Source organism: Sebastes umbrosus, chromosome 17 (genome assembly GCF_015220745.1).
Source record: "Sebastes umbrosus isolate fSebUmb1 chromosome 17, fSebUmb1.pri, whole genome shotgun sequence".
Classification (NCBI taxonomy): domain Eukaryota; kingdom Metazoa; phylum Chordata; class Actinopteri; order Perciformes; family Sebastidae; genus Sebastes; species Sebastes umbrosus.
Genome location: NC_051285.1, coordinates 21,602,014 through 21,615,436, shown reverse-complemented (window position 1 = coordinate 21,615,436; position 13,423 = coordinate 21,602,014). Strand labels below are relative to the sequence as shown.

General features: G+C 40.0%; 1 protein-coding gene across 2 annotated transcripts in view; it reads left to right on the top strand.

Moving 5' to 3' along the window:
• Positions 1-6,971: 6,971 nt before the first annotated feature.
• pcdh1a (protocadherin 1a) overlaps positions 6,972-13,423 on the top strand; it is a 116,622-nt gene continuing 110,170 nt past the window's right edge. The window contains exon 1 of one of the 2 annotated variants that reach the window (XM_037748769.1): positions 6,972-7,823. The gene's annotated coding sequence lies outside the window, so the exon portion shown is untranslated. The remainder of the gene's footprint in view (positions 7,824-13,423) is intronic. The other variant, XM_037748770.1, reaches the window with a different exon arrangement.

The window sequence follows — 13,423 nt, the reverse complement described above, 5'->3', positions numbered from 1 at the left end:
TATAATCATATGCGAAGCAGAGGGGTCCCTGAAGGGATTTATTTCACAATAGTGACCCGCTAGCTGTACATTATTACACTTTTTTACACGGCTACTTACTTAAGAAATTAATAATTTGACACAAAAAATGAACCGCCAGAGTCTGACATCAGAACCGCGTCCATAGCAACGGTCTGTTATATATAGCAATGGTCTTCTATAAAAAAAAAGAACAGACCATAGAACGCTGTGATTGACCAATCAGAATTGAGTATTCAACAAAGCCGTGTAATAAATAACATATAACCACAGTGCAAATAAGTAAATACAAAATGCTGAGAAGTGGGATCTATTAAGTGTGTTAAATATAAATGTAAGAATGGAATAAATGACAATGAATCACCTGAATCGTGTTCATATCTACATACGGAGCGGGTCTTCTTCTCCACGGAGACGGCTGCCATGTTTCTACAGTAACCCAGAACGGACAAACCAAACACTGGCTCTAGAGAGGACCATTCATATTTTCACGTTTTCGCGTCGGCCACCGTGGTTCTCCTACACACTTGGCACACGGGAGACGTTTCAATTGGTAGCAATCTGCATCCTCACTATAGGTAGATGCCGCCAGATCCTACACACTGCACCTTTAAAGCTTCAGTCGGTAACTTTGAGCAAATATGATGAAAAGTTATTTTGATAAAACGGTCACTATATTCTGACAGCACAATCTATGAAAACATTGTTTTCACTATATAGTGACGTTTTAGGAAAATAACTTTTTATCATATTTGCTCAAAGTTACCGACTGCAGCTTTAGGTATAGACACTGTAGATAGTAGTCTAGCATATACCCTTTTTTATAACATCATTTGTACTTCCTTTTTACAGTGACATTAACACCTCTACAGTGATATATCAACATGTTCAATAAGAAGGTTTACAAAGCTAAACCTACTTTGCACCCATTATACTGTAAACAATCATCACTTCCTACTCTCCCCACCAAGTGCGGCCTAAAGTTGTGCAACGAATTAGTGACACCAGAATAAAATCAGTTTCATTGTGATATCATGCAAAAATCTACTCAGCTGAGAAAAGAAATTTGATTAGACCATGCACGATCATATTATTAGGAAGTTACATAAATTGTGCAGCAGGATATGGGGCTGAAGGAGAAATTAGTCATGAAGGCAATCTTACTGAAATTGGGCAGAGTTGCTTTTACGATCAAATTGCTACTGCTGATAAAATCTTAAGACGTGCTAATAAATGCATGTGGCAATTAAATCTAGGAATTAAAATTGAGGATGATGAATGGATGTGCATCCCTCTGAATTCCGACAGTTCTGCAGTTTACATTTGTAGCCTACTACCGCTTAGAGTCCAGAAGCTGGACATGTCAAATATTTATGAGTTACTTTTAGCTTTTTAACTGTTTTGTTGACCTCTCTGCTGTTCGCCTGCCAACTAGCTTTCACACAAAACGTCCATGTTCAGTTGTTGGACACTATGTGTACTATTTCTTTCAAACTAGTTGAGGTGCTGTAAAATCTTTCCACGTAACCCCTGCAACTGTAAAAGTACCCCATAGGGTAAAATCACTCCTCGACAGTATTTAAAGGGAACATATAATGCTCATTTCCAGGTTCATTCTTGTATTTTGTGTTTCTACTAGAACATGTTTACATGCTTTAATGTTCAAAAAACACATTATTTTTCTCATTCTGACTGTCTGAATATACCCGTATTCATTCTCTGTCTGAAACACTCCGTTTTAGGGGCTGTCTCTTTAAGATCCCTCTCCCGGAAAAGCCCAGTTTGCTCTGATTGGCTTGCGAGAAAAATATGGTGCACTTTTGTAAAGGTAGTTCTCAAGCCGTGGACGATATCTTAGGCTCATTGGAGATGAACTGCGCCTTGCCTGGAAAATAGACAAGATCAGGCGGTGACAAAAAGCTGGGGTCAAGTCAGACATGTTCCAGCTGTTTGCCTTAAAAGAATTTACAGGAAGTCACAGGAATAGTTACATCCTGTCAGATCCGATCTGTCGGCTACTTGTAGTTTGCAGACCAAGGTTCGTATATATTTATATTTGTTTGTTAATATATGTGGAATTATGTATCTGGCATTGGATTCTATCCTTTATATTTATGTCTGCCTTGTAAAGCACTTTGTAATGAGTACTCATTTTGATAAGTGCTATATGAATAACCTTCATTATCATCATTATTATTATCAACCACACAAGATGTATTTGTTAACAGATAAAACCTTCATTGCACAACATGAGACTAATAGCCTACAATCTAGTGTGTTAATATTAGAATTAAACAGAAAGTTCTACAAAACGCGGTGTTTGTTGTCAGAACTAAGAGCCAATCAGCTCTTTGATCAGGCGACTGCTAGGCGTTTCCCATCATGCCCCTGGGTCTTGCAGTCGGTGGAGGGCAACCGCTGCTCCCGGCTCTAAAAATTGCGGCCGCCTCGATCTCGTGAGGTTATCGTTGCCCACGCGTGCATGACGTCGGAGCAAGTCGGACACAAATCAAACCGGCATGTATTGTGCGGAGATCGCCGGTGATCGATTCTCTGCCAGCTTGGCTCATCTCGAACGAGCCTATTGTTATGAGCCTGCAACTGACAAAGGAAGGGGAGCCAAATCTGAATGGCTTGTTTAAAAAACTGACTGGGTTGTCTTATTTCTTTGTGGGTTGGTAGGCACTCCAGATGGAAAAGTGAGTTTTTCATGATACGTCCCCTTTAAGTTCATCCAACCTTTTGTATCTTATATTTAAGGATCTGAATTTAGCATTTTTTGCTAATTACCAATGTTTATTTCTCTGTACAGTATTCCCCGACTGCCATTTTAAGATACACTCAGAACTCCCATTGCTGAATCAATGCCCGTGATTAGAAATATTATATGATTAGATATTCTTTTCAAGTTGTATAGATTCACAAGTAAATGGATTCAATCAGTAGTGATGAAAACTCTTCACTAATCAGATTTACAGTACAGTCAGTGCTTCATAAACTGCTGACTCTGTTACTGGGCTTTGCCTCGGGGCTGAGCACTTCAAGAATCATAAAGTTTCCTTCTCGCATCGCTGCTCCTTCTATCCCTCGGTTGACCCATCCGTAACTGCTCCTGCTCCACAAGTGGATGTGCTACAAATTTGAATGCAACACGTTCTCCAACTCGGTGTCTGCTTCCCTTCATAGCTGAGGATGATGTATCCCAGACTCTGTTTTTTATCGTGGTGACATTTAAAGAGTAAATCCGCGCCGAATCACATACGGCAGAAGGATGCTGCTGCACTGATGGATGCCCGTGGGGCTTAAATGCTGTTTTTACGTCTGGCCACACCCCGTGATGTCACAGTGGGTGTTTTTAATCAGCTGTCAAAGGCAAAACACCTGCTGTGCCATCACCGGATGGGATGTGACCAGAGGTAAGGCATTCGGTAACATTATGTGCCTATAGAGAGCAGTGCAGCAGCAGGTTTTTGCCCGTTTTTCATTCAGTGTGGATTTAAACTGACGACTTTTGCTGCAGTTTTTTTTTTTTTTGAAGACTTGTTTTCTTCTCCCTCATTTCCCTCTCTTTAGATGTATTCCCATTTGCGTTACATATGTGTGTGTATCTTTGTGCTTTCCTTCTCCTCTGTATATATACCTCCTGTGAAAGTTTGCGAGGGGATGCAAGGTGCTCCAGGTGTGGTATGCGATAAGAGAATAGATGTAAATGTATACAGATCACATTCACGCGCTGTGTTGTTGTGTGCCGCCGCAATAGCACACAAAACCACGAGCTTAGAATTGGAACATTCCGTCTGCCTACAGAGTATTCGAGCATGCCGAGCTTCAAAGTTTTCAGCATCAGATGACGTAAATGGAGACGGGGCTCAGGAAAAACTTGCCAAATGCTTAATTGATGCTTGTTGCATTTGTTTATACGACTAAAGCAGATTTGGAAAAAAATCTGTTCCTCATCAAAGTATGAGGCTGTAATATTCAGAGAACTGGCCACAGACAATGAGCTGGCCAGATACAGCATGGTGGGCAGACTCTTTTGGGGAATTTGGGAGAGTTTGAGGGCATGCTCATGCCTTTGTTCCGATGCACCGATTACCCTTGCCTTGTCCTCGTTTTACCTCTCTCATATTCAAATATGGCCACAAGGAAAAGGTGAGTGGGAATCAAACAGGCCTGCGCTCTTTAAACTGACGAATAAAGGCATCAAATGAAGCAGGATTTCAGCCCACACTCGGTTACACCTGAAACTGACAACTCAGTGTGGAAAAAAAACACGGCCTCAGTCTGTCTCTGCTGTTTGGTTAAAGAAATACACTCACTTCAATAGATGAATTCTATGAATGCCACGTAGCTTTCTCATGAATAAGTTGACAATACATATAGTCAGTTTAAGTGTAGTTACCTTGAAACACTGTCTTAAATGTGTATGATGTGATTAATTAAATAGAGAAGCTTGAAAGAAAAAATTAAATGAACAGTATGTTACATTTCAGGGGATCTCTTAGCAGAAATGGAATATCATGTTCATGTTTTCTTTAGTGTATAATCACCTGAAACATAGAATAGTGTTTACGTTAGCTTAGAAATGATCCCTTCATATTCATGTTGCACAGAACGGAGGGCCTTGCGCGTTTTTACGTTACCTGAAACGGCTGTAACATGAGTCGCAGAGTGCAAAACCTTGGTACCGCCACCCAACATCTGACTTCTGTTGCTCCGAAAGTTGTATTATCAAGGCAAGGGTGGCCTCTGAGCAAGGCAAACGGCAATACCACCAACGGTTTTGTACTCGGTGGCTCACGTTATAGCAGTCTTGGAAAAAGAGGAGTGAGTTGAGGGGTAGGTGTAATCAGTTGGTTGCAATCTGCAACCACACCACTAGATGCTGCAAAATCCTACACAAAACTTTATAAAAAAGCTTGACAGAAAAATGTATGTAACGGCAAAAAATCATCAAACTTCATTTCTGTTAACTGACAAGACTATACTATACTAATTTTAATTGTTTGTAATCCCATAAATGAGGCTTTAAAATATTTAAATGAAATTAGAGCTGTCAAAGTTAATGCCTTTTAATGCCACTCATTTCATTAACGCATGAACGCAACTTGTGATTTTCAGGTTGTAGCGGGCTCAGTTTTAACGCTAGTGAAGATACTGGCATCAAAAACCTAAAGAATCCACTGGTACCAATCATGTCATACTAGCTTGTCGCGAAGGAGCTTAAATAACGCTCCAAAGTTAGGCTAAATTTGGGTGAGGAAAAACTGTCATGACCATTTTCAAAGGCGTCCCTTGAACTCTCACTTCAAGATATGTGTATGAAAATAGGTTTTCTGGGTTCCCACGAGCCTCCCCTTAACAGACATGCCCACTTTATGATAATCACATGCAGTTTGGAGTAAGTCATAGTTAAGTCAGCACACTGACACACTGACAGCTGTTGTTGCCTGTTGGGCTGCAGTTTGCCATGTAATGATTTGAGCATATTTTTTTATGCTAAATGCAGTACCTGTGAGGGTTTCTGGACCATATGTATCATTGTTTTGTGTTAATTGATTTCTAATAATAAATATATACTTACATTTACATATTAAATACTTAACAAACCTCCCTTTAAGGTACATTTTGAACAGATACAAAAAATGTGTGATTAATTTGCTATTAATCGCTTAACTACGGACAATCATGCGATTAATTGATTGATTGACAGCCCTGAAAGAAATCTAATGAGTTGGCCCAAATGATTGGTCACTCACCGTTGGACTCACTAACCTTCCTAATTATATAATGTTGTATGTTATCGGTATATATACATACAGTAGAAATGTGAACTTCTGTTCCTCTGGCATTGTTATCCCTCTCTTCCTACCTCGCTCTCTTCTCAGGCGACTTATGGGCCACCTGTGAAAATCCTTAAACGTTATTAGTATGGCTGGTGAAGAGCAGCATAGCAGTGGCAGTGCGTGGGCGGGAGCTCTAATATGATTGGCTCGGGGACACTGTAAGCCTGAGTGGCAGCCCTTAATGGGAGCCCTGGAGAGGTAGCCCAACAGCTGTGTGTTTGCAGCTAATGAGAGATGGGGGAGGAGTAAAGGATCACAGACTGGAAACACTCTGATAAACTCTTGCCTCAGAATGGCTGGGGAAGATAGCGAATCAAGTTTTCTCCGGAGGTGATTGCTTAAGGCTCTCCTTTGTGACAAAACCCCGCGTTTGACTCATTGCTCCCCGGTCCCATTGCTTATGCCGAAGCGGTTATGATCACTGACATCAGTGTTGTGGAAGAAAAAGGAAAGAGAACAACTGTGGTGTGGGGATGGATTTCACTCCCTGCTGAGCCATGCTGATTTATAGCCCAGAGCAAAAAAAAGCATTGTTTATTTTTTAATTAACACTGCTGCAGTTTTTAACACATGATGTCAGACACAACTAGTTTATTCTAATGACAGCATTTCCATTGTCTTCACTGGCAAAAAAATAAATAAATAATGTGCATTACTCCAACATCAAGCAACATATCTGTTTATATCATGTTTATTTTTGATAGCTTATTTTGTATATTGTATATTGGTAGAATTTCAATTTTTTTATTCTTATTTTATTCTAACACTTTTATCTATCCTTTTGTTATTATACTGTTTAACTTGCACCAACAAAAAACAAAGAAAATTCCTATTGTATACCTCTTACACCCTGGCAATAAACACGATTCTGATTCAATGCATCCTCAGCTGATGCATTTTTTCCCCTTTCCCTCCTTATTAAAACCGCCTGAGGGTGGCGCCAAATGAATAAATAGTGGCCACCCAGCTTCCATTTTAGGGCCATTCATTTTTGCTACATGGAATGCATATCAACAAGTAAACTGTCAGTGCAGAGTCTACCTGTTACATCAAATTTAAGACAATTTTTAGTGCATTTTGTACAAACAGAAGCAGCAATAAGAGAATAAAAAGGAGTGCATCACATGCAGTGGCTGCATGATGTTGTATAAGGTGCATCCCCCCCTTTTTGAGGTGACCCAGTTTGATGAGATCTCCTTAAACTGTAGGAATCGCACAATTTCCTGGTAGGCAGCCCGGACATAATGTGATGTTGAGTGTGAAGTTGCTGCTGCTGCTGCTGCTGCGGTGGATGGGAGCCCCACCTCCTCCCACGCTCTGATGAGTAGAGAGAGAAAGAAGAAGAGAGAGGGAGGAGAGAGAGAGAGAGGGGAGCAACTAACCTACCCACGGCATCTCACCACTTGCTCTCTGGAAAACGCTTCAGATGGGCTTCTTCTTCTTCTTCTTGTTTTAAGGACCGCTTAGCTGCTCACCGTTTTTGCAAAGAAAAAAAATGACTATCGTTTAAGACATCCAGAGTGCTTGTTCTTCTTCTTATCAGGTGGTAGGAGGAGGGAAGCGCACGAGAAACTTGGACCAAAAGGGGGATGCGCCAACGAGTGCATATCTTGGCAGGGATCAGTTATTGAGGATTTGGACATGGCACACTGTTGGCTTCCCCCTGTGGAATGAGACTCGAAAAATAATCGACCATCTCATAATAAGTTCTGATCTTTTTTTTCTTCTCACGGACATAAATTTGTTCCTACAAGACCGGACGCTGTGGACACATAATCCTGAATTCTGATGCGTAAAGTTGGATTCTTTTGCTGAAGTTCTTTTGGATGTGACGGAGGTTTGAGGGTTTTATAGACACCTGCCTCTGGGATCACCCGGTGTGGACGTATATCGGCTGGCTGGCGGACGGATTTGGCGACGCGTCAAAGCGCTCACATAGAGAAGAAGTCTCCGGCTCAGGTATTGAAAATTACCGAAAGTTGTTTCGATTGGTTTCGAAGTTTCTTTTGGAAAGCTTCCAGACTTGGAAGTGGCGTCTAATAACGCAAGGCCACGGTCCAAAATAGACTGTTTATAGAGTCTCCAACAAGTTGTCCACGGTAATAACAGCCGATGGAGCAGCGGCTTCGGTGTTACAGGTTGATAGGACGCAGCGATAGAAAGGCGCATATGTCAGCCACAATAATGACACGCTGCGTGATGGATAACGCGATGCATCGCAATTTAAAACACATCCGAGGAGAGTTCTATCCTACCGTGCGTAATGCTATTAAGTCTGCATATCATCGCACTTCACCTAGAATATAAGTGCCTTCATTCTGATGTGTACTGGCGATCGGGCTAATTGCATTTTATTATTACACCATTATGATCCTGTGAAGCAGAAGATCTATCCGTATCATCCCTTTCCTCCCGTCATTTCTCTATACTAGCTCCAAACATCATACTAATTGCCTTCATTAGCAGGATCTTTATTTGGAGCGTTTTTTTTTTTTTTTGCGCAGATATTTCTGACGTATAGCCAGCCATGTTAAGAACTAATCGGCAGTTATTTTTCCTATATGGAGAGATTACAGCGCATATAGTTGGTGGAAGAAGAAAAAAAAAGGCATCTTTGATCAGCCGGTATAATCTCTCCCCCTTGCTCTCTCTCTCCAGCGAGAGTCCGGGGTGTTGTTTTCAGCGACCACCAGGCACATTTTAATAGTCTTGCTCCTCCACGTATATATAGTCGAAGTTCCCACACATACTGTAGGCTATGAGGCCGTCAAAACAGAGCAGATCAAAACAGGCCCTGATAACCCAGTTCTTTACCCATATCTGATGAACTGTCTTGGAAGACATAAACCTGATGAATGGGGGCGATCTGAGTCGATCATGAAGCAGTTGAGATGGGAGTTTGGAAAAAAGGATGGACTTAATTATTAGTTCTGCCAATAATCTATCCATCTATTAGGGCTGTCAGTTGACTAAATTATTTAATTGCGATTAATCGCATGATGGTCCATGATTAATTACGATTAGTCGCACATTTTTTATGTTCAAAATGTACCTTAAAGGGAGATCTGTCAAGTATTTAATACTCTTATCAACATGGGAGTGGGCAAATATGCTTGCTTCATGCAAATGTATTGTTTTATTATTGGAAATCAATTAACAACACAAAACAATGACAAATATTGTCCAGAAAACCTCACAGGTACTGCATTTAGCATGAAAAAAATACGCTCAAATCATCACGCCCAACAGGCAACAACAGTTGTCAGTGTGCTGACTTGACTATGACTTGCCCCAAACTGCATGTGATTATCATATAGTGGGCATGTCTGTAAAGGGGAGACTCGTGGGTACCCATAGAACCCATTTTCATTCACCTATCTTGAGGTCAGAGGGCAAGGGACCTCTTTGAAAATGGCCATGATGTTTTTTTCTTGCCAAAATTTAGCCTAACTTTGGAGCGTTATTTAACCTCCTTCGCGACGCCCTAGTATGACACGGTTGGTACAGTGGATTTCTTAGGTTTTCTAGTTCCACATGATGCATGAGTACCTTCACTTTTTATCTATCTATCTATCTATCTATCTATCTATCTATCTAGGCTGTTATTTCAATTTCCTCTATATTTTCCCTTTCATCATTTTATTCCTTAGTTGCTGCAGTTGATCAATGGTAAACTTAACATATGTCCTCTGCTCTCCCCTGAATACTCTACAATAACATGCATTGTGTCATGTAATGGAGTTTTCTGCAGGAAGGTTACCTGTTTGCCATCTGGTAAACATATCAATACACCAAGTAAATGGGTTTTCAGACACGACCGCTCAAACAGTTATTTGAGCTTGAGAGAAATCTGGTTTTAGTCACATGCACAGAGATTATAAAGTATACAACATATTATGTTCACATCTCCCTTTCAACAGTGTCTGAATGCCGCCTCTTAGATCTCATTTAATGGTATTTGTTTGGCAGGAGTGACCCTCCATCAGTGTTTTTTTTGTGTGGAGCAGCCTACATGAATAGCTAAACCCTCCTGTTCAGAGGCCATTGCTTTCTCATTACCAAACACCAGGGTTTACTGTCTCTAGAAGTAACATTTTGCAGTAAATTCTGTTGGTAGACCAGCTGTACGGAGACCTAAGCTGTGATGCTACCCTTCATAAATCATGCTGGTGGGAGGGTAATGGCTTTTACCTGTTATACTAGCTAAAGGCGCAGAGTCAGCCAATACATCAAATCACCTCAGTTGAGAAAATCATTACATCATCCGTTATCTTTCCACACTCCAGCGAAGCAAAGCAGATCACATTATATACAGTAGTAGACATTCATGAGCTCCATTCGTACCAAGTTAACAGGTGAAAATCCAGGTTCTGCAGAGGAACTGCTGGATCATAATCGTCATTCTTATACTCTAATGATTTTTGTCCCCGCAGACACAGCCCCAACCCTTTGACATATTATTAATTCACAATTATGCCTCCGTTGATTCTACGCGTGAGTCATTCCTGCCGGACCTGTGGAGCGGTCAACTTAAAGAGCAAGTGTCATCCAGTCAGTCACTGTGTTAACTCAGTCAGTAGATAGTCTGTCTCTATGGTAACCAGGACAGGCGCACATGCTCTGCAATACAATTATATTGTTCATTTGTTTACCTTTTTTTAATTAATTATGACGACACTCACATGAATGCAACCACACACATCTTTATCTTCTGTTTCTACCTACCCTACCTCAAGATAAATCTGAAGTATCTCATATGTTTTTTTTAAAAAAACAACAATTTTGATCCCCTTCAATGCCATTTAGAAAAGTAATTGGAAAATATTTCACTTCACCAAACAAATGGTGAAATGTTAATGTCGCATTACAGGAAATAGAAGATGATGATAGATTGATGTTATTCATTTCAAATGTATCTCCTACATAGAATTTCTATTCATCCAAAGTCAGTCTTTATACTTTTATGTTTTCAACTCTGTATTTTCCCTTATAATCATTAACTAGGGATGGCAATCAATAAAAATATTTAATCACATGTTTGCCCATGATTATCGCAAATTAATCGCACAATTTTTTATTTGTTCAAAATGTACCTTAAAGGGAGATTTGTCAAGTATTTAATACTCTGATCAAATTGGGAGTGGACAAATACTGTATGTTTGCTTTATGCAAATATGTGTTTATATTTATTATTGGAAATCTATTAACACAAAACAATAACAAATATTTAGCATAAAAGAATATGCTCTAATCATAACCCATTGAACATATTTTCTTTCACATATTTTGAGGTCAGAGGTCAAGGGACCCCTTTTGAAAATGGCCATGACAGTTTTTCCTCGCCAAACTTTATTGTAAATTTGGAGCGTTATTTACTCTCCTTCGCGACAAGCTAGAATGACATGAGTATGACCGAAAGATCGATTGTGTTAATGCGTTAAAGAGATTAGTGGCGTAAAAACAAATTTGCGTTTCCGCATTATTATCGCATTAACTTTGACAGCCCTAGAAAATATTTTACTTCACAAACAAATGGTCATTACATACTTTACACAACTTTAAAGTACTGCTTTTGTACCTTTTATATATTATATTTACACAGAATTCCTATTCATTAATATTCAGTCCTTTTACTTCTATGTTTTCCGCCCTATATTTCCCTTTATAATCATTAACACTAGTCATTGATATAATATCAAAACAGGATCTACTGGTCCAGACTACCAATATGTGTGCCATGTCTCTCATAACCACACCGCTCTTAAGATTCAATTAATATGGATGCGTCGTGCCCAACCATTTTTTTTGTCCTCCAAATGAAAGTCATAACACTTAGCTTAGAGTGCACCGTTAACCTTATATTTTTCTTTCCTCCCGACTATGAAATGTCTACATTCCCGGAGACAGTTTGACAACTGCCTATGGTGCAAAAGGTTTTTGGCAAAACACATGCGGAGCAGTTTTAGGATGCTGGTTTTCAAAGTCAGAGCGAATGAAAGTGATCCAATCGTGGGTGCGGATATTTCTACATTGTCCACTGACATCATGCAAACAACTCCAGGTGGTGGAGGAGTGGGTTTGCCGTGTTTGTAAGTTAGGATGGCACCAGTTTTTCAGAGGTTATTGTTATATCTGGGTGCAGCACCCCTTGACCTCATTAAGGCAGAAAGCTGTATCCCTCTTGGGAATAAGACCAACTGTGTAGGGTCAGTGATTGTAGACCTGTAGAAGTTGAAATGTTCTCTTCAACCGCGGGGTCAGCCGGGTGGTGCTCTGTGTGAGGGCTCAGGTGAGACTCAATCAGACCCGTTGCAGTTTGACTGATGTTTAGCTTCCCCTTCTCCTCCGTGAGGAGCAGAGCAGCAGCGCTGGCACTGAGCCTTTAGGGAGAGGTGGAGGGATGGAGGATTGTCGGCAGTTGCTAGGAGGAATTTGGGAGTTCACTGTCATTCAAAATGGCATTGGAGGAAATGGGTAGATCCACGAGGCTAGGGAGAGATCAGAAGGAAAGGGAGCCACAATGTGAAGAGACATCCCCTTATTTCTGCATCCGCTGGTGAAATTCAGGTTTTCTCTCTGTTCCTTTTGAAGTTGTTTCAACTATTCCGATATTCTGATTGATGCTTTTTACTTTTTTTGCTTTGTCCTCTTTTGCATATTTCTTTTTTTAACAAAACAAATCCTCTTTTCTTTCATTACTAAAAGGTTGTACAAACAAAAAAATGTATTTGTAATGTGCTAGTGACAGTTATCACAACTATATAAGAAGCGTTAGGGCTGTCCTCGACCAAAGAATTCTTAGTTGACTAACACTCATATGATTTTTAGGGATGCACCAATACGACTTTTTCAGTCCTGATACCGATATCGATACCTGGGCTTCGGGTATCTGCCGATACCGAGTACCGATCCGATACCAATGTTTAATTAACGTGCTGTACGCCTCACTGTGTGGAAGTGACTGCATCATTCTTTTATGTGTAAAAAACACATCAGGCTTGACTTAAACATTGCTTTCCTAACTTTGTTAAACAAAATGTAACAAATAAATACATAGATACAAATTCACTGAATTTTTTTATTGTTAAAATAATAAATCATATACCAGCAACTTGGCAAAAAATTTCCAAAATTAACAGGAATTTCAATTCAAGTGTAAAACATTTTAGTGCGGCAGCAAATTGGTCTAAACTTAAACAAAATTAAAATTCCAGCATATAATGTATATAAATATAGAATTTAATTTAATAGATCGGCTTCATTGTCACCGATATGCGATCCAGCCTCTTGAGTCAGTATTGGCCCGATATCCGATCCGGTATCGGTGCATCGCTAATGATGTTGTCAACTAATCGATTAGTGGATTTAACTGACAGATCTGTGAATCTGAGTTTCTCCACAAAGAATCACACAAAAGCACCACTTTAAATCTTGTGTTTACCAGTGATGTGCTCATAAGTTTCTTGGAAAGAAGTCATTCAGCATGAAATAAAGCATAAAAACAGACTAATCGACTAAAGAAATCCTTAGTTGACTAAGACCAAAACAACCGATTAGTA